We start from the raw sequence: 22040 nt of genomic DNA on the forward strand, positions 1-22040 counted from the left end.
TGCAAAGTAACATGCATGTAAGTAAAAATCCCAATAGAGATATAGATACAGAAAGCATGGAGTTGTCTGGTACCTTGCAGTAGGAACACACCGTGTCTTATTCAGACTTCACTCAGACCTCCCTTAACTAAGAAACTGTTGAGAGAAGTACAATAGAGATTCATCTAGTAAATGGGCAACCTAAGAATAGGTTGAGATATACAGAAAATTAGCTATTCTCAGTTCTATTTTGGAACAGGTGGCTATTTTGGAACTCATCTTGTTTTCTTTACCTATCAAGCATATTTCTATATCAAATAGATTTCTACTTTCTACTTTGAGGAATCCATACCACGTATTTCCAAACAATTAACTATATTTAAAAGTAGGGAAAAAAAAGATTTTTCAACTTTGCTTTTCATGGTTCTTGACGCTACAAGAGGAGAGCAATATCTAAACAGAGGAGGAGTGAGCAGATGAACAATTTTATCAGTGTATGCGAGGCTGGCAAGACCAATCCTAGAATACCATAGATAAATCTGTTATCTAGGTTGTGAAAAAGATACTTAAAATTGAAAGATAGGCAGAAAGGAGATAGAAACATTGTCCATGGCCAGAGAAAATGTGCTACAGTAGGAGAATGAAGGAGTTTGGACTGCTTAGAACAAGGAATTCGAGATAAAATGACAAAATATATACACAGAAATGCTTTTCCAGAGATAAAAAATAAAAAATAAAAAAAATAGCGGCTAGCAAAACTGTAGACTGAATGGCCAAACACTGAACTTACACCATTTCAAAGGTACAAATAAACATTGTTTCCTCTCCTTCCTCTTACTGGGCTCATCCCCATTCCCTCTAGCAGGAGAGATTAACTCATGAAATAAACCACCAACAGCAATGGTGACTCATCCTCATTTGATATCCTCAAGCCAGGATCAAACTTGCATTAGCCAAGCAGAAGTTACAGTAAATCAGTACACAGGTATCTGGATGAATTTGATAGCCTTTAAGTGGGAGGAAGTCAAAACAAGGATTCATGGTCCTTTTCTAACCCACATTAAACATATTTAAATATAATTAACTTGAAATGCTAAAAATAAAACTTGAAAGTAACGTACAATAAACCCTTTGATAATTTTGACAGATATAAGCACCAGCTATTCCTTGCACGGCACAGATGTTTATGATCACTGCTCCTCATAATGTAATGCTCTGGCATTATTTCCAAATTTCCTTCCTTTGGCACTGTAAGGGGTTTCCAATACTTTGTACAGGAAACAAGCCTAGATCCCACAATTACAATGCTGTCTCTAGTTCATCTGTTAGCCTTCACCTGCTCTACTGAGCTTGAGGCACCCTTGGACACAAAGAACACGGGGATCCTATTCCTACCTCTTCCAGCAATCTCTTCAACCAGGTGCAGTTTATCTGTCCTGGTTTTATCCTTCTCATATTTGTGAAAATGGAGGAAGGAACATCTTCTCATCATAGCAATATTCTTGCAGAAACTCAAGTGAAGGTCAATATCCAGTTGTCACACACTTATTTCTTTTTTAAGTATCCTCCCATACAAACTAAAAATAGTAATAAATTAAAAGAGAGAGAGAGAGAGGAAGAGAGAAGAAATCTAAGTGCTGAATATCTTAAACATCCTAACTAGGAAGACGAAAATTACTTCTTACTTGGAATTCCTAGGCACAGCTTTAAAACTTGGTTCTCACGTGGTTATAAGAATTACATCTGTAATGTTCCCCTAAGAATCCATTTCATTTTCTTGGAGCTGTACTTAGTCATTTCTGAGATTATATGGATATGACTACTACATAAGAATCAGAGAAGACCAATTGAAGACATGAAATACCTCATGTAAGGCAGTCCCAGATTCACAGCTGGGTCACATTTTCCCACAGCACTAAGGAAACTTCTTATTTCTGTGAAGTTGCTTTGAGTGAAAGTACCCACTCATTTGCTTTCACAACACTATGGCTGAGTAGCACCATTTTAGAATCACAGCCACTGTCTGCATGCTCCCCCAAGTGCTCGTGAGCTCAAATTTTAGATTTGTAAACAGTTGGATCCCAAGTTATCTAACAGAAAATTGGTTATTTCAAATAATATATTTGAGGTGTCACTCATTACTAGAAAGGCTATTCACATCTGTCTTTCCTCAGTATTTCAGTCACAGATTTGGCATCAGAGCTGCCAGAGCATGTCACAGTGATTCAGATGACTAATGCATTAAGGTATTTTTGTGGCAGAGAATTGGAATACTTCCCACATTTCCCCTTTTGTCTTTTCAATAGGGACAGATTATATCTTCCTTCATTGTTTCCCATTAAGTTCATAAAATGTATACTTGATCAAATCACAACATCCAAAGATGTAAAAAAATACACAGCACACTCTCTTCTCCCTAAACTGGCCACTCTATATGATCTGCTTTTCTGGGAGTTTACGATCCAGGAATCCACTTATAGGTATGAACCTGTTTGATGTCCCAAGACCAGCGCTGATTTTGCTGTTCAGATGCAAAACAAGAAGCTGAGGCATGAGAAGTCTCACAGCTCAGAGGCTGGTGTGTCAGGACCCTGATGGTATCCCAAGGGCCCTTCAGGTTTGCACTCCACAGAATAAGAGGCTTCTGAGATTTCTGCACTCCAAGAGAAATGTCCAGATTCCTAGGCAGTAGTCACATCCATGTCATCTCAGAAGTGGTAAGTACAGCTCCAAGAAAATAAAAGGAATTACTAGGAAGACAACAGAGATGTAATTTTTTTTACCCATGTGAGAGTCAAGTTTCAAAGTTGTGCCTAGGAAGTCCAAACAGTCAAAATTCCCTAACAGTCAAAATTCTCTCTGATCTCTTGTCCCCTAGTTCATTGATGACCTTTGAAGAGAAGGCAAGTGTAAGTCCCTCAGCCATCTTAAACACAGCACAACCTTTATTAGCACAAACCTGTATTAGCTATACATGAAGCACTCAAATCAGTGAGCATTTCAATTGCCTGAGGACTTGTCCCTGTCTGCAAGGCAGCTCAGCTCCCACATCTCTTCTCAAGCTGAATGCCTGCACTAACCTCACAGCAGATCCCCTCCAGCCTAGGGTGCTGCAGCCTCCCACTTGTGGAGGGGGGCACAGGCATTGTAGGCTGACATATTTTGGGCACAATGGTATCTCCATTTGATATAAATCTGGAGAAAATCAGTTTAAGTTAATACAGTTTTCTTTCTCTGCAAAGACAATGGAAATGGAAATAGTAAGTGGAATAATAAATAGCAGAGTACTAACTAATGCTATTTAACTAAAAAACATGCACTTCATAATACAGTGATTGATGTTTTTATTAGCAACTTCAAACATAAACATTCCCCTCTTACTGTGATCAAGAGCTTCAAAATAATAATTATTATTTTGTATCCTCTCTATCTTAATTATAATGCACTTTGCACTTCTCTAGCAGTTTTCATCTGAAATCTTAAATTACTTTGCAAGCATGAATTCATTAAACCTTACAACACCCCTCCGAGGAAGCTGTTTAATTAATACACCCAGGTTACGCTGGGAAAATTCAGGCACACAGATAGTAAGTACTTTTCCCAAAGTCACAGAGTAAATCATTGAAAAGAACAGGAAGAGAATTTAAGGACCACATGCTGCTAGGCCACATGGAGATGAAGGTGGAAAGGAATCTGTAAAGGTAACACAGAGCTTGCAGGTTCCCACTGATCAGAAACCTGTACAGGGCCTCCTACTTCCCTGGTGCCAGGCCACAGACTCCTGTGCCAACTCTGACTGCTTCAACCAATTTGGGGTCAAAGATGCTTGGGATAAGTGTAGCATGGCATCACTGAGGAAGTGGCTCTGATCAAAGGATAATAGGGGTAAGTGACAGTAGGAATGAACTGTGACTGCCAAAGAAGATACACTGCCAATACATCATCATCTGGTATGGTGATATGTTTCAGGGACATCTCTTCTGCTCAGAGCTCTTTGTATTTCAAGAATGGAGCTCTGCAAGCCAGGTAGGAATGCAGGTGGTAGTGCCCAAGCAGCATCACAAGTGCTGCATGTGTGGAGACACTCTGGTGCCTGCAGCTGAGATATTCTGCACACACAGCTCTGGTTGAGATGAATGGGTCCTAAAGGTGCCTAATATCTCCTCAAACCAAACATTGCCCTCTAAATGCTTCAAGAATAATTGCAGCCATGTTAACAAGGCTCCAAGTGCTTTCAGGGTTGGACTCATTCTCATTTTTGAATCCTATTTTGAATAAAAATCATGTATTTACCTCACCCTATCCCTCCCCCTCCTTTTTTTTTTTCCTCCCAATTTTCCTCTTAAATGCTACAGAAATTGCTTTCCTGGGACATGAAAACTAATGTATGCAAATTGTTACACAGCATTACTACTGCTGTGGTGACACTATATTGCTGAGATAGTTAATTACCAGGATAATGCAGTTTGTCTGTTCTCTATACCCTTGTGCTGCTCCTAACAGGAAACAAAGGAAACGACATCAGACAGACAAAAAGGGAGAGAATTCAGTCCCCTATTAATAACTGCCATAAAGGAAATCAGGATTAAAGGCCACTTGCAGCACACATGGCACACAGCTTTGAACGGCACAGATGCCAAAGAGGGTCTTGGAACTGGGTCTGCACCTGGTCATATTATTCACCAAGAGGTGACCCTTGAGACCCTTCCTTAATTTACATTGAATTACTTCTACGCCAAAAGGAATCACACAGAAATAAGATCTAAGAGAAAAGCAGGGCCAGTGGCAGGAGGTTTGCTTGAATTTGCACTACTCCTCCGGTCTCAGTTCTGCCACTTCTGTCCAGTCATGGCAATAGCAGGTGAGTTACGCTGCTGTTGCCAGACAGTATTCTGGGATTTACCTTAGAGATGAAATTCTGCTTTTGTGGTGCCTTCCACCAGGACAATACATTCTCTGCAGCTGTGAGAAACAAGGTCCTCACAAGAGGTAAGTGATGCTGTAATCATCAGGCTTTTCATACTCACTGCAATCACTGATGACTTTTCTGAAAGCCTGTGACAGAGGGTGGTCCTGAATTAAAATGACATGATTTGGCCTCAGGAAGCATACAGAGACTTAGCAAAATAAAAAAAAATCAAGAAATCTTATAGATTATAATGATCACATCATGTTCAGAGCTGTTCAGTGAGATTTAATAGCAGTTTTAAAAGGATGGTTAAAATTGCCATGTTGAACACACGAGTGTTTATTGCCCTTAAAGATTTTTTTTTATTTTTAAATTGTTTCTATTGATCCCACATAATCTCTTTCTGATTGCATTTGTGCCATCCCTCCTAGGTTCTATAGGATGCATCCACAAAGGGAGGCTTCTCCCTATAGATGACATCCATTACAAGGGTCAGCTGGTTTGAAAGAAAGAAAAAGAGATAATGAGAAAATTCAGCTCTCACCATGTGGGTAGGCAATAATTCCCCACCTTCAGTTATCTCCAGCCAATAACACTACATGGCGATGAGGTAATGCTTGCCTTTGGTACCCCATGGCAGTGCTTGAGTGGTTTGCAATTCCTGTTAAACCAGACAAAACCGGGAGGCTTCTCTCTCTGTTGCGCTGGTACGCATGAGTATGTGAATTCAGATCTTCACAGTTACAGGGAAGGGGGTGGCAGGGAAGTGTATCAGTGCTCCAGCTCCTCTCCCCCTCCCTCTTTTTTAACACATAAGCAAGTCTGAAGTGTTTTATGCACACAAGTTAGAGGTGATCTAAATGGGTGTTTTGACTCATGATGCTGGCGAATCCCAGGCTGATTCTGGAGGCTTCCAGATTTATTTAGAAAACTGCCCTTTATGCATACTCACATACCACCTTATTCTTCTCTCATCATCCTAGTGCAGTCAGGGAAAGAAAAAAAGATTTTCTGACTCAGCATTTAAAACAGCAGTGGGAGAAAGGACCAGAGACATGGCTTTGTTTTCCTGTCCTGGTGTATCCCATGGATTTCAGTCATGCCTGTATATTGTCTTTGACATCAGGACCAGCTTCTCCTGTCAGTGCCAGTGCCTCTAGGACAGCAGTCAGAAGGTGGGGGCTCCTCCAACAACACAGCATTGTCAACTACAGACCTTTAAAGTAGCTTGCCTTTTAGTGGCAGCACCTTGAGAGGATGATTCCTTTATCCAATTCCAGATCCAGATTACCTCTGCAGAGTTTACAAGTCAGGAGAGGAGCCCTGTTTACTGAGTGGATATGGTGGGAAGTTACAGTGAGGAAAAGAATGGCCATGCACAGCAAGTCTAGTCCAGGTGTCAAAGAAGTCCTTCTGCCTGCACCCAGAGCACAAGCTGGCCTGGTCACATTTCCAAGTTGCTCTCCTGACTGCAGGAGCAATTTAAAATGGATTAACTGCCCTCTGTACTTGTGCATCACCAGCCAGATAATTGTCCTCGGCTGGCCAAACATTTTTAAGTGCTTATTTTTCTGCTAGAAAAAGTATATCTCCTTTCAATCAAGCACAATTATCCCAATCATCTCTTTTAATTGTTGTCTTTCCAGAAGATATACTCCTTAGGGGCTTTCTTGCCAATACCAGCGGATGTTTTATTAGGGAATTATATTGAGCTGATGGAGCTGGTGGCCATCTTTCATCAGCAGCAAGCCAGTGCTAAAACCGTATGGACATAGATACCGGGATGGCTTGTGGGCATAGGGGGATGGGGCGGAAATGGAAACCTAGGCACACACATGAGTAGCAGTCGTGCCTTTTGAATTAGAGCCAAATCTCCACTGTTGCCCAGCTGGGAGAGTCCAGATGGAGCCTCTGGGGCTGGGAGCCAGAGAGAAGTTACTTATTTTTGAGATGTCTTCCAATTTTAATTGCTGAAGTAGCACCTTTTCTTTATCTCAACAGGACTTACAGTGGGAGACCAAAGATGGACAGCTTGGCTGTTTTTCTAGTAAAAATTCACCCTGACAAGAGCAGTGGGAAATCAAAATCCACAGCCACTTACACAGCTCTCAGCTTCTGTCCAGTCAGGAAGAAACAAAAGGAGAAATGGGAGCATGTTCTCTATTTGCAGCACATCTGCTTCAGTGGACCAAGAAACACAGATGTAAGTACAGTGAGAAGAATGGAGTGAACATAAAGAAATCCCATCCGAAATGTAGAATCAATGACCCTTCTCCTTAGAAGCAGAAGGTACACTGGTTTCATACAGTGCATCAGGACAAAATTCAAACAAGAGACAAAAAAGCCTTTATAAAAAGAAAACAAACAAAGAGCCCTAACTCTGTTATATTCAATTAACCTTGAAAAATGATTTAGAACTTCTCTTTTTTAAATCATATGTACATTTCAGTAGGCATTTTAATGTCTGTATTGTCTCTATTATAATAACCAATAGAAGAAAATGTCATTATTTGCACAGGGGTGTCTCCTTTGCCTCTTCCTTTTGTCCCCAGCCAATAGAAAAGGCATTTTGAACACATTTCCTCATTTCTTTCCACAGCAGTTGTTTTGCAACATGAATGTAACACTGCGCTTGACAAGACGACTTGCTGTAACTCCACAACACAGAATGGATGTACAAAGATGACATGAGGATGATTTTCAAGATGTTCATGGTTACCTAAGTAGTATCATTCCATAATGGTGAGAATGCTTGCCCATCTACTCCTTGTGGCCCTATTATACTAAAGGATTCTGCCTTTGTGTGAATACTGTATCAGCAGGTGCTGCCAGTTGGTAGTTCAGGACTGTGGTAGCCTGTTTGAGCTCATGAGAAGCTGCCTGAAAGACAGCAACTAGTAGAGAGTATAAGAGCTACAAGTGCTTTGATGCAGAATGAAGGCGGGAAATTTGATATACAAAGAGCATCCTCATGTCTGAAAACACAACTTGATGCTAGGCAGCACAGCTTCTAGAAATGGAACTATGGAGGAGCTGAAGAGCTGTGCGTAGGCAGGGGTTGGCATGGGAAGGAATCACCAACATTTTTTAACAGGGGATTGTTGTGCCCCCTCCCTGCAAGCATGCAAGGCCAGGCTGGATGGGGCTTTGAACAACCGGGTCTAGAGGGAGGTGTTCCCACCTACAGCAGGGGGTTGGAACTAGATGATCTTTAAGGTCTCTTCCAACCCAAACCATTCTATGATTCCATGAGGCTATTAACAGGGTATTAAGGGTATCACAGTGAGAGGGAGGAAAAACACACCTAATCCTAGATGTCAGGTACTTGGTGCATGAGTGTAAGGATGCTGCAGTGCCTTCCCCCACACCTCATGAAAAGCATCTCTCCCACCTGACATGGCCCCACGTCTGCTATGTGAGGTGGGAACAGCCAAACCTCATCTCAGCGCTATCACAACAAGAATCAACAACAGCTCTCCAAAAAGTGTTCTAGAGTGTTATAGAGTTAGAGTGGAACTGAGCTACAAGAGAACCTAAGCATTTTATTTCTGTGTTTACAGCATAGTAACCTGCTGTCCTTATTTTATATAATTTCTTTTGCTGCTGATAAGAATATTTTATCCTTCTCCTTATCCCTTCAGCCTCCAAGTGCTAATTTAAACAAAACTCTTCAGAGCCTGTTCATTAAGTGCTAAACTATGTGTGTGTCTTTTCCTCAGCAAAACAATCTAATTTCTGAGATCCTTTGCTCTGCAGGGTGATTCTTGTGTCCTTGAAAGATGAGGAGATAACACTATGAGAAAAACTAACAAGCAACAAGGGGAAACTCAGTGACCACAGAAGCCGGACATCTGTAATGAGATACAAACTGAAAATGAGACAGCACTGACATTGTGTTCTTCTATACAGAGACAACATCATTCACCCTGCTTAATGAGCAGTGCCACAAAAATGGCAGAAACTGGGATTCAGCTGCACAGTATGATCTCTAGGGCAAGCTGAACCAATAGATAAGCTTCATCTGGAGGAGGGTGAACATGCTTAGCAATAACAGCAGAACGAGCCCACAGTTATGAGAGGGGAAAAAAAAAATCTAAGTGCATTTATTTAAAGGGACACAGACAGTCTTAAAATTCTTAAAATAATTATCTCTTCATTATTTTTACAAGTCACTTCATGGAAGTGAGAGACCAGAGCATGGCCCACTAATAACATCTCTGCTCCCCACTGCAAAGCTTGCTTGGCATTCCACGTCGCTTGCTGGGCTGGGTCAGTACTGATCACTTCATGATCAGGAGTTACATTTGTGATTTGCACCAGCTGGTGAAATACAACAATTACATTTGTCTTCCTACTTTTATAGTATTGAAATGAATCAAGTCTAAGTACAAGAGCTTCAAATCCTACCATGTGTCTCACTACAGGGCATTTCAGCAGGAGTTAGGTGTATACTTCTGACCTACTCTGGAGGAATTTGTGCCATTTCACCATGCTAAAAAAATCAGCAGGAATCCTGGATGTGCAGTAGCATATGAGAAGATTGAACTCCCATTAATGTTCATGAAAAGGCTTTTATTATCTTCAGTAGTTTGGACTGGGTGCTAGCTTATTCACAGAACAGTATTTTAAGCATTTTGGTACAAAAGCTAGTTTATACACAGGCTGCTGAACAGCTGAAATGCATCCTGGTAAGAATAATATGGTTTGCAGTAGCAGAGTGAAAAGGTCTTTTTGGTGAAAAAAAGTGATGAAATAAGTAGCTGCTCTCATGTACAATGAGAGGAAACACTCTGAGTGCATGAGGCTGGAAGAACCTGGAAGCCAAAGCCAGCATCCACAGGACACCTGTGCCATGCAGCACCTGGTGCACTTCAGCTTCCGCAGGAAGAAGGGAGGCTGAGTCACAGAAACATAGGGCATTATGTTCTGAAAATAGTTCCTGCCTGCTGATATGCGCATTGAGCACTAGAAGGAAATAAAGGGGAAACAAGCTTAGAAGGCACACAGATACAAATTTGAAATCACTGAGCCAATATTGGTAGCCCTTAAGGGACCCTGATATGTAATGTATAATACAGGGAAAGAGATTGCCTCCTCCTTAACAAGAATTGCATTACTCTTATCAGAAATGATTGTTATCTTCATAAAAGAAAAAAGAAAGCTTTCAGCTCCCAATTCCTCAGCACTAGTGTTGTTCACAAGACCCTTAGCTTCAGCAGCGATGTTGCTGAATGACTGCCTCACACCTCTGGGTCAGCACTTCTACAAAAGGAGAAGGGTGTGTAGGTGGAGAAGGATTTCTGGCTTGTGTCAGGTCTATGTACCATTTACACAGCCCTTCTGCTCTCCTGCACTGTATTTCAGATAAAAGCAGCAGCAGCAGGACTACATGGAGAGCACACAATATGAGTAAAGGGGTTTGATTTTCCAGGATATCTCTGAAGGACAAATCAGAGAACGGGAAGAATGGCTTCAAAGTAGAGAATGATTCCTAATATCATTTAAATGAGGAGAAACTTACTTCATTTATGCTGTCAGAATATTAATGGCTTTTAAAACAGGGTAATCTGAGAAGTAACCAAGTGAAAAAGAGAGCACAGACATGGATGATACTCCTTTTATACCTCTATTTCTGTCTCTCTGACTACAAGCTATTTCCTCCCAGCTGGAGGAGATGTGACAGCCAGTACTGGCCCCTGACTCATGCCTGCAATGGGCTGGGCAAGACCCTGATGGCCTCAGAGACCAAGTTAACATTCTTCCATCATAAGAGAGGAAAGGAGCAGGCAGACAGCCCTAACCGAGGCACTGCTCCACCCTTCCCCTGCTGAAATAACACAGGAGACAAACCCAAGGGAAATAGAAGCCACCTTGAGGATCCCTCAGCAGAAAACTTGCTTTGGGATTGTTCGTTGAAGGAGATGAGGCCTTCTTGTGTACAGTGTGGATAGATGGCACTGGTAAAAGATTGGCACAAGCATTGGGCAGAAGGGGATGCTGAAGGTCCACAAAGCTCCTTCCCACTCTCAGAAGGGCTCTTCCCAAGCCCTCTTAATTGTGGTGCCAGCAAACTCCACAGAAACGCATGGGTATGCAGGACAGCTCAGAGGAGGCAGATGTCACAGGAGAGTCACTTGGCAAAAAAGAATCATGAGTTCATGAACAGCACCCTTACCTAGGAGGTCTTTTGGAAAAAGCTCTCTGCTTTAATAACTCAACTGAGGAATAACGAAAACCCAATTTCCATCTTACACTAGATTGGAATAAACTTTGGGAGCAAAATATTTTGTAGATGCAAAACAGAAGTATTTATATATGCATCCCACAGGTGACTGCCTTCTTACTCAGCTGCTAATCCTTTCCAGTTAGAAAGCCACTCATTCTCCAGAATGGAAGGCCAGTCTGTCACAGTCTGATGTCTGCTTGCCACATCCAAGACCCCTTCTCTTGCCAGAGGCCCTCGGCCTCAGTTTATACAAAAGTATTTTTAAATGTTTTCTATTTAAGTGCCAAAAAAATAGTTCACAACTAAAGTAGTAGTATTCACACACATTTATATGTTGGCCAACTTACTTTGCTTCTTTTTCCTCCTTTTCCAGAGATTTAAATTCTGAAAGTAGATCATCAACTCTTACTTGAAATTTGAGTTAAAAAAAAAAAATCCAACACACCCAAGTGATTTTGATAATAGGATGATTATTGTGTGACTCACCCCTGTAAGTATAACTGAGAGCTTATAAAGTATGCACTTGGGCTCTGGGCTGCCCACCTACACTCCATTTCCTCTCACTATGGAATGTCCTTTGGCAGCATTGCAGCTAACCGATACCCAGGAGTCTAAGGAAAACACTACAGCTTGTACAATATTATTGGTCTAAATGCTGTGTGCTCATATTTCAGCTAGCCAGAGCAAGGTTACTTGTAAAACACAACCACTCCTTCTGAGACACAAGGATTCAGAGACTGGAAATTCTGTACTCTGCAAGTACAGAGATTAAATATATTTAAACAGCTAGGTAGAGATGACACCAAAAGGCATCTGCAAATTTCTCCCTTTCTACCACAACTTTTTAGTTCACAAGCCAAGCACTAGCTAAACAGGAATGGCAGTACACTCTGTACACAGTGACTTGAGTGCTAATGGAAATACTGCTCCTTAACACAGCTACCCACCTGCATTACTCAAATGCCATACTTAATGCACATCCATCACTTCTATATCACGCTCCGCAGCAAAGCTGTGACCACCCCTGTAGAAATCCCTTGCTGGACATTCAACACACTTCTGCTGCATGGTAAGCTTCCTGTGAGAACAAGTGGAGGCTGCTGTAATGGTATTTTCTTCACTTCTGACATTCATCATTCAATGGTGCACACACCATCCTAGGGAAGAGACCTGCGTTCAGCCTTCTCTCAGCTCTCCTGAGCTTAGAGGTGGATCACAGCTGGACTGGTCTGAACCAAGAAGAATCCTGTAAATCTCCAGTGATAGCATTGGAGAAAGGACACACAGTAATATCAGCATGAAAAAAAAAATCTGAACTAGGAATGTTGAAAAGCCTGAATAAGCAATCTGTAGAAACTGAAGCAGAATACTTCAACAATGGAGAGTTTGGAGGTGCGTTGGTTGCCTTTAAGGAAAGACAAAGGTTCATTTATGACTCTGAATGTTTTAAAGCACTGAGTGATAACACAGATAGTCATTGGTCTCAATTCTTTCTCAGCCATCAAAAAATAAAACCTCAGTTGTTATTTTCCTTTTTTCTTTTTTTAAGAGGGAAAAATTCAAATATGATTCCAATACTGCTCCCTGAGTACTTATAACCAAAAAAGTCTGTCTGGAAGACATCCTGACTGCAGTGGCAGGTGGTATGATGGGAACAAGCAGGCTTGATTGACTGTTCTGCTGCTGCTCCTTGCTTTTCCCCCTTGTCCTCTGAAGAAGGGCATGGAGCAGGAGGCACTGCTTTAAGTCTGTAGAGCATCTGGGTTTCTTTTTGCTGAAGAGCTGTCATCTCTAAGTTAACAACTTCAACTCCCAACCCTCTTCTCTGCAGAGAGTAAGGCTGTTGCACGCATGCTAAGAAGGAACCTGTATCATGATGGGGTATGCTTAGGGCATGCCTCTGCTCCCATGGTTCAGCTGGCTCAGAAGGAGCCTTGCTCAGCAGGATGCACTGTTCCTGCCTGGGGTCCGTTTTTGACAGAGCAGTGTCCCTGCCACTTCCTCTGCACAAATTCCTTTGCTGAAATAAACTCAAAAGCAGTACGTGCACATAAACACTGGGCTGCTGGGTGCACTCATTCACTTCACCTTGTTATCATTTGTACTGCAGCTATACAGCTACAACACATTGGGTGCTACAGCCCTGAGAGGAAAGTGATGCTTCTCCTGAGCAGCCAGCCCCAGAACACAGCATTCACTGAAAGCAACAGGTAAGGGCCAGCAACACAGGCAATCGGATGGGCCTGATTCAAAACCCTGTGAAAGCGGTGGGAAGACAATACGCTCCCAGCACTGCATACTGCACATTTCCCTTCTCCAGAACCCATATGACTAACTGCTTGATGAGTTCAGTAACGGCCTTGACATGGGACCAATGACATGAGGATGGAGTTACTCAGCAGGAAAACAATGGATCACATTCTCCCATCCTGAACACTGTCTGACCAGTGAGCTGCACTGCAGCTAGCCACAGTTGTTCCAGAACAAACAACACAATTTTGCACAGGGATTTCTTTCTCAGGGGCATTAAATGCTAGGGAAAAATAAATAAGCCCTGGAATCACCTGCAGAAAGGACCACTCTCATAATCCACAAGCTGCTTTTCCACTTCATATTTTAAAAAGTTTGTTTTTCAAAAACAGAACAGCGGTGAATGCTTGTCATGCAGGTGTCTGTAAACATTCATGTGGGTGCACATGCATAAGCTGAAGGCACCCCAGGATCGCATGCAGGATGATGCAGCAGTGAGGCTCACAGTGCAGTGCAAGCCATGACAAATCCTGCAGCATAATGGGCAGCCCATCTGACTGGCAGTGATGTGAGAAGCTAAGCAGTTCCCAGAAGCCTTTTGCCTCCTGGAAAGCTGTAAATAAAACAGGAACTATCATCTTTTGCCTAAAGATTGTGGTATCGTGATAAACAGAAAGTCTAACGAATCAGGAGCATTATGCCTGGTCTGTGCAAACTTGTGGCTGTGCAGTTACAAATTATATCACCATATTCAATTACTGGAAACAACGTTTCCTGCATAAACCAACTTCTGCAGCCTGTAGGGAGATCTCCCAGTTTCAGATGTGTATTTGTTAATCACTACCTTAAATTTTCACTTGAAGGAAAGAATAGAATCTGTGTAGAGCAGGAAATTCAAGAAGTCTTTTAATCTGGAGCGTTAAACCTTTAGATACCCTGATACTCAAAGTTCAAAGTGAGAAACGTGCAACATAAACAGGCATCTTAAAGATAAAGATACCAAACTTATGCAGATATGTTCAGTTAAACCCATTCCACAGGAGAGCTAATAAAGTCAAAGCTAAAATATTTCACCAAGATACTCCAATTTTGCTGATTTTTTTTTTTAACTGATGCTCTTAAGTGGACTCAGGCCATTTCTTGAGTGACAAACTAAAGTGAAAATCTGATCTCTTCCATTGAAAAATTTTGAAGTTATTCCATAATAGAAAGCAAATAGAATTTAACACTTCAAATGTTATTAAAAAATTAAAATCTCAATAGTGCACTGCTGTTCACTAGTGTCAAAGTTTACCTTCAATGTAAATTACCACCAGGAATTCACTTAAGACTGCACATACACACATGTATGTCAGTGTGGGAAATCTTAGGCCTAGTTGAAAGAAGCCAAATGGACACTCCTTGAGACTGCTTTATAAACCAGCCTATTACATATCTGGCCAACAACTGAAGAACATCATTATGCTACAGGTGAAATGTTATTTAAAAGCAAGAACTGATTGGATTGCAAATTAACACCTCAATATGATCAGTGCTCCAAAAGGTACCAGCCGATTCAGGAAAAATGAGGTACCTGAAAGTCAGCACTGTTATGTACCTCTGCAATTACACCCGTAAATTTGATATTACTAAATGCTGATGTGAGCATCTCTGCCTTGAGTCTTGCTGTATGGCATCACATGAGCCTTTGCTTCAACACCAGTTCTCTCATCCCAGAGCAGCAGTGTCCTCTCTCTCTCACATTCCAGCACTCAATTGGTATTCACAGCACCACAGCAAGGCAAGTGAGACAACAATTTATGTTCTTCAAACTTCCTACATCTCCAACATTTCTATCTCCAGCATTGGTAAGAAGAAAAAGTAGGGTCAAGAAGACAGTTGCTGCTATTACCAAAAGCCACCTTGAACAAGAGTAGGGGCAGAGGTGGCTGAAAAGCTGGCAGAACTTGTGCTTTCATTATTGCTGACTCTAGAATAGATCTTATAGCAGTGAGCTTCACTGGTCAGACTCCTCAAACTTTCATCTGAAGAAAAGCTGTCATAACAGAGTCTGGGCAGGGAGGTGGAGTTAGCTAATCCATGCTCAGAGAAGCACCCAGACATCTGGCCCTTTTAAGTCTGAAAGCATTGAGTTGATCTTTAATGCCTGTACCACAGCTACTGCTTTTAAGATAATCTTAAGATTTTCTGCAAAACTGTGCTGGAATGGGCAAGCTATTGGGAAGTGAAAAAAACAACAGGACAGAATGCTCTTAGTAGCGCCCAAAAAATGATAAGCTCAGCAAAGGGAGTCCCTTTGTTCCTCAGGTATCTCTGGACTTAAGCACTTTTAAAAATGGCACTAGGAAGGTGGGACACACTGGGTCAGACAACAGCCACCCTTCCTCACAACGTTTAGGGCAGAGTACCGTTGGGAAAGACATACATTGCTGGAGCTTCTCTTCAGTTTCTAGGGTATTTTTCCTGTTATTTTTCATTAGCCCTGCCATGGCCGACACATTCACCCATGTTAAATAAAATTCTGGCAATAAACTGGATAACTATATAAGTAAATTACCCTTCAGCAAACCAAGCAAAATTTCAAATACTGCCAGGGAACGATCGCAACAGCAGTGAAGCTATCATTAGACAGTTATTAAAGTGAGCCCTCTGCTAAATACAAACAGCAGCAGATAGGGCTGAGTTCAAAGCACCATTTATTTTTTAAGCTCTAATGTAAGCAGTGACACCGGATCAAATGCCCATGCAAAATGTCTGAGGCCCAGATTTCACAGATGATGCTCTTCCTGGTCCAAGCTCTGGGACTGTATATGATAAAGGAATAAAATTACTGGGAGATGGAAAGATCTCAGCAGTGCCTTAAGAAAATACATGAACAATGTATATACAGGGTTGACACACTTAGTTCTGTCTACTGACTCCAGTTTTCTTTGGCAGTCATCTGTTTACTTATTTCCCTGCACAATGATACAAATCCCAACAAGCAAATGTGTCCTTATTAAGTGTTCTTCCCTTTGTAAGTCTTCTCAGAGCTTAGTACTGTCAGCACCCACCTTGCAACTGCCAACCTGGGAGGAAGTCTAGGTAGGAAAGACATTCTCCCTAGTTCCAGCAAAGATCCACTCATCTCCTATTGACTAGTCCTTCCAGGACCCAGTCTCTCAAGCCTCCTCTTTAACATCTTCTTCTCATCTCTCCCTGAGTATCTCATCCTTACACTAAGATTAGATGTCAAGATGGTCTTCTTTCACTATTCTTTGATTATTTCTTTTTCTTCTCTAAAGCCCACAGCTACCTGCTACAGAAAAAAAAAAAAGAAAATCTCATTTACGTGAAGTCTACTCTGCACCAGGTAGGATTTAGGAGCATTAGTAGCAGATTAGTTTTAAAATATGAGTATATATTCAGCTTTCTACATCAAGCTTCCTTCCCAGTCCAACTGTCAGCAGAAATTCAACCCACTCAACAAAGTAACATATTCATCCATGAATATAGTTTTGTTTATAGCTCATCTGCAGCTTCTCTCACAGTCTACATTGTTTTGTCCTTCATTCTACTTTCTATGACCTTTTTGATTCCCACTTCACTTAAATCATAGTTCTGGTGACATGTCTGTAGGGAACAAGTCAAGGCGAAGAAGATCACATGGAGATTTTTTGCAGACCTTCCCCTCCCCCCCCCCCCCCCCATTAGATCTACTGTAGTATCTGAGTGCTGCATCATGGCTTCGGATCAAGACCCCTGTCTAGGGCCTGAAGGGGAAATGCTCTCTCAAGAGTTTATTATTATTACTACTTTCTTAATCTAGGCTACAGCATTCTTTTGCATCAACTTTGCAGATTCAGGCTAAGGGCAGCTCTAGTCCCTTGCTCAAGGCTAACCCTAGCCCTAAACAGTGACTTCGATAGAGCCTTAGCTCAAGACCTCCACCAAAGAACAACAGAAAAACAGCTCAAAATGAAACTTTTTGTAGCTTGCACCATCCTTAGGCAACTCCTTCACACACTCACCCCCCTACAGCTCTAGGCTTTCTCTTATTCAGTGTTATTCCTAGGCATTTGTCTGGGCCTTGGAAGCCCTATCTCAAGGCATTTATCCACAGCACACAAAAAAAGCTCCAAGGGGAGATTTTTTTTTTTTTCCCTCCAGTCTACACCATGCTTTAGCAACTCTCTCCAGCCTCACACCTAATCCAACTACAGGCCTTATTCCTCACTAACGCTAGACTTCGTGGAGGCCTCATCTGATAGGGGATGACAGCACTCAAGGAAGAGAGGAACAGATCAATAACTGGAGAGAATTGTATCATCTAACACAGGTTTAGGAATGAGGCTTTAGCTATACCAAGAAAAAAAAAAAACACTCAATAAATAATTCAGTTTACAATTCTATCACTTTTTTTTTCTGAATATTATGAGATCTACCCACAGATCTTCAGACAATCAGACAAGTGAGCAAGAACCTAGAGGGACTGCAACAATCAGAGAGACTGAGATAGTGGAATACCAATGCAGGAAGTGTAACAATAAAGGGACTAGCACAATGAAAAGGTATCACAAAGGAAAAGTGCTCACCTGTCTCTGAAGATCTAAGCTCAAAGGGAAAACTCCACAAGGAAGGTATATCCAACCAGAGATACTCCCCCAGTGCCAGTCAGCCCTTAAATGAGGTCTAAGAGAGGTGCAGCCAGGCTCCACCCCTTCTGGTCATACAGATGAATTGCCTTCACCTGTGCTCCCAGGGCTGACCGGTTCCTTTCCCCAGGTGCTCAATCAGTGGTTCAGACTGCAACTCAACAGTTACCATACAGGGAATTTTTATGGGTAATGAGCACCTCACTCTCTGCTGCTGTGCTATCCCTCCCAGAGAGTCCCCCACTAAGCAGACTAGCCTCTGCAATAAAGCACCTGAGTGCTGACACTCTCCTGTCCTGTCAGTCTCATATACTCCTTAGAAAAGAGAGAACAATTGAGAGCGCTGTTTACCACTAGATGAGATGATGCAATACACCAGGAATGAGGAAGCAACCAGGAAGCAGGATGGTTACTGCAGATTTCAGCTTCCTAGTTGCACTCTTCAGCTGTGCTGAAAAGTATTCCCCAGGCAGATGCTTAGAGCAGACTCCATCCCACATATACTTCAAATGAGCAGCTATGGCGCCTGCCTTGTGCTGAAGTTACAGAAGATTTACTGTAATAACTTGTTGAGTGCAGCTAGGCTGCAATATGATCTTCTTCCAGTCACAGCTGAAGGTCAAGATGACCCTTTCTGGGGCTCCAGCTGACTGTCATGTGGCACCACTGATCATTACACAAATACTCTCTATTACAAATAAGTGCTTGATGGGCTCTTATATAAGGTGCTCTGATACGTGGAAAGAGACAGCTGGAATTAGCCTGTTGTGTTGATGACTGCATATGACAAGCCTAACTCTAGTACTCACAGGACTTCTGTTATCAAGCCCCACACAGCCTTACAATTTCTGGATGAAAAGACAGAGGCTGTAGTTGCCCTGTAAGCTTCAGCCCTCAGTAGCAGATTTCTTTATGAAGGGACTTGCTACAAGAAGAAAAAAGCCCACAGAAACATGAGAAACAAAGTCATAAGGCCTGGGAAACAGCCTAGACACAAGACAAGATAGAAAGCTCCATTTCCAGTTGACCTCCAAGACAAAAAAAAAAAAAAGACAAAAATGAAAGGCCTTTAAACTATTAGTTAGCATAATTAATAACTGTTATTAATTATAATTACTTCAATTATCATAATATTTAATTGTAAATACCCTAGTCCTTAAGGTGAGAGCCACAATATGGAGCTAGAGCTCTACAGCTTTGATGAGGGCAATGCAGGATTTGGCAGCATATTTTACATCCTATTATAAACTAACCTTCTCACTCTTCAGAAAATGCCAGGCTAGAAGCAGAGGCAATGAATAGGTTTTCTGGTTATTTATGCCTTTTGGTTCAGATATTTGTATTTAGAGCTGCCTGTGATTTGCCTGATGGCTGCTGACAGGTATGACAGAGTGGCTCTGATTACAGGAACGTTATCAGTTGAAGCACTGCCATCAAATGCTGCACAATAAGTGCCTACGTCCACCTGCCCTTCTAAGACTCTCTGTCTCTTATTTCTCTCTCTTTCTCTTTCAATCAAATACCTTTCAAGCTGATTTCAGCACCACTGTTCCTCCTTTTTCCTCGCTGAAAAGGATATTTTGGAACGTATAGCTGATCGCTGTCAGCTGTAATTGCTCAAAAATGTAAATGTGCTTCAGAAAAGAGGAAATACGTTGTCTGTGACTCATCCACACTTTAGGCAAACTCTAGTTCAAGGGGAAAATGAAATGACAGCCCCTCCCCCCCCCTCAAAAAAAAAAAAGGAATTACGAAGTTAAACAGGAAGTGATATTGAATAGTCAACAGGCCTTAGAAGTAGCAAACTTTAGATCCACAAGAAAGCAACAATAGGCTGAGAGATTAATTATACCAGATTCCCCGTCTATCCTGCACACCAGTAGAACACCAGACCCCTTCTCACAGGAACACAGACTATCTCAGTTCGCATGAGAAGAGGCTGGCTCATGACACAGGCATCACATACAGCTCCTAATCCTGAGCAGCTTCACCAATGTACATGTGAGCCCAGGTACAAACACTTGGCTCTGCACCAAAAACCTGCTCGCTTGAAAAACAATTGTGTCATGGTCTGGCATTTCCTTTCCCTTCTGCTGTTATCCCTCGTGTTGAGTCACTGAGGTCACAGATGATTGCTTTAAAGGGCCACACACTGTGTGACAAAGGAGTGGGACAAGCCTTTGTCATCCTTCCCTTACCGTTCATGACCATGACTTTCGGTCAGATGAAACAATACTGCTGTGTCCCTGCCAGCCGTGCAGTGACAGTTCGTGCACTTCACTCCCTGTTCCCGGTGTCCCGAGGGCAGCAGTTCAAGCAGTCCATTCACCCCAAGCTTCTGGGCAGATGCTGACAGTGCCTGGGGTGGCCACTGTGCAGCGTTATGCAGCATGTAGTGCTGTTCTACATAATAGACATCAATTATTAAACTCAGGGTTCAGGTATATGAATCTACCTACTGTTGCATAAACAAACTCTCAAGTGATATAGAGGAATTCATGCCAGATTTCACTGGCGCAAACAAGACTGACGGCAGACGAATCTCAGAGTAATGCAGTACTTGTTTCATGTTTCACGTATCAATGCATTCATCTGCAATCCATGTTTTAACATCTCTGTGATGACCTAATGAAAGCGCAGTTGCTGGTGGGCTGGAAGTGTTTCCATGGAAGATTGGCTTTGCAACAAAAAAGCATAATAGGTGGTTGCCCAGGGCAGTAAAATATTAGGAGCTGCAAAATGTCAGTGCAGCGTGTGAACAGCAGCAGGTCCAGGGAGTCTGGATGTTTTCCAGTAATTATGCTGACCTCAGCATTGGATGCTCCACTTTTACGCACCTCTCCTCGGACCAAAAGGTGCAAGGTCACCAATGAGCCATTGCAGCAAAAATGTAGTCTACAAGTACACAGAAGATCCCAGATCGCTGAGCTTTGACATGCTTCAGGCGGAGCTGTTGCTTTAATGGATATGTAAGCAAGAATCATTTTTTTCCAGACAACTAAAAAAGGCCTGTCCACAGGGCATGCTGCCACTGTCCCTTCCACTGAGTGCCTAAGTAGTGTAGTGCATTACTTAAATAAAATTGATTTATTGCAGAGAAAAATTCAAGTCACAAAGTTCACATCTCCGTTTAGATGCAAGTTTTCACACTGTGTTCTGATCTAATGCTCATTGTGCTCCCTCAAGGTAGGTGCCCATTTAAGCATCTCAAATCCTCTCAAATTATTGTCTGGGCCTGGTTTGCTTTCAGTATAAATCCAGTTTTTGCATTACTATTGAATTTTATATTCCATTTTTCCCTGGGAGAAGTGTAAGCGTGATCTCCCAGTATTGTGAATTTTATAGCCAAGTTTCCTGAGTTTGGGGAATTCAGAGAAGAGCTGACACACTGATATTGTGAAGGAAGACGCTTCCTCCCAGTGCCTGAACCCAATGTCCTTCACATTACTGCTGGTAACACACCAAGCACTCCCTGCTGAGTCACGGCCTTGGTCTGAAAGTGGGGATTACTGTGCTGCAGAAAATCCCCAAACCCGAGGAACATCACTAAGTGTGCTTCCAGACAAGCACAGGGATTCTCTGCACCTCAGCGTAGATCCTCCCACATTATTCCAAAAATGCACTGTGTCCTTTGTTCCTCTTTGTTCCTCATATCTCTGTTGGCTGCACTAGAAGTACTGAAAAAACCAGCTATTTTGGTTCACTTGGAAAGACTCCCATTGCCCTCAAAGGGCATTGGGTGGCAGTCTTTGTACTGGGTGTAAATGAGCACAGCTTTACTCCTCATCTTCCTTTTCATGAAAGGCAAATCAGGCAATTTATGTAGCGGGAACAAAAGACTTGAAGATTTCTGCCCTCCATTCCCTGCCAGTGCTGTGGAACTGTCAGCAAAACCTCTCCCTCCACAAAAAGCAGGCAATGGTGTAAGCTGGGGAAACCCAATGCCCAGTATAATGCTGCAGCAGTACTACCACAGACAGCAGGATATACACATGGATATACACATACATATATTACACATTCAACACAGAGATATTTATAT

General features: G+C 42.1%; 2 long non-coding RNA genes across 2 annotated transcripts in view; both read right to left on the reverse strand.

The window, feature by feature from the left end:
• Positions 1–18280, reverse strand: part of LOC124418338 — a 127773-nt gene extending 109493 nt beyond the window's left edge. The window contains exon 1 of the long non-coding RNA XR_006938660.1: positions 17939–18280. This is a non-coding gene — a long non-coding RNA (uncharacterized LOC124418338). The remainder of the gene's footprint in view (positions 1–17938) is intronic.
• The window catches only part of LOC107053038, a 178599-nt gene that overhangs the window by 120283 nt on the left and 36276 nt on the right, over positions 1–22040 (reverse strand). The window lies entirely within an intron of this gene.

Source organism: Gallus gallus, chromosome 3 (genome assembly GCF_016699485.2).
Source record: "Gallus gallus isolate bGalGal1 chromosome 3, bGalGal1.mat.broiler.GRCg7b, whole genome shotgun sequence".
Taxonomy (NCBI): Eukaryota; Metazoa; Chordata; class Aves; order Galliformes; family Phasianidae; genus Gallus; species Gallus gallus.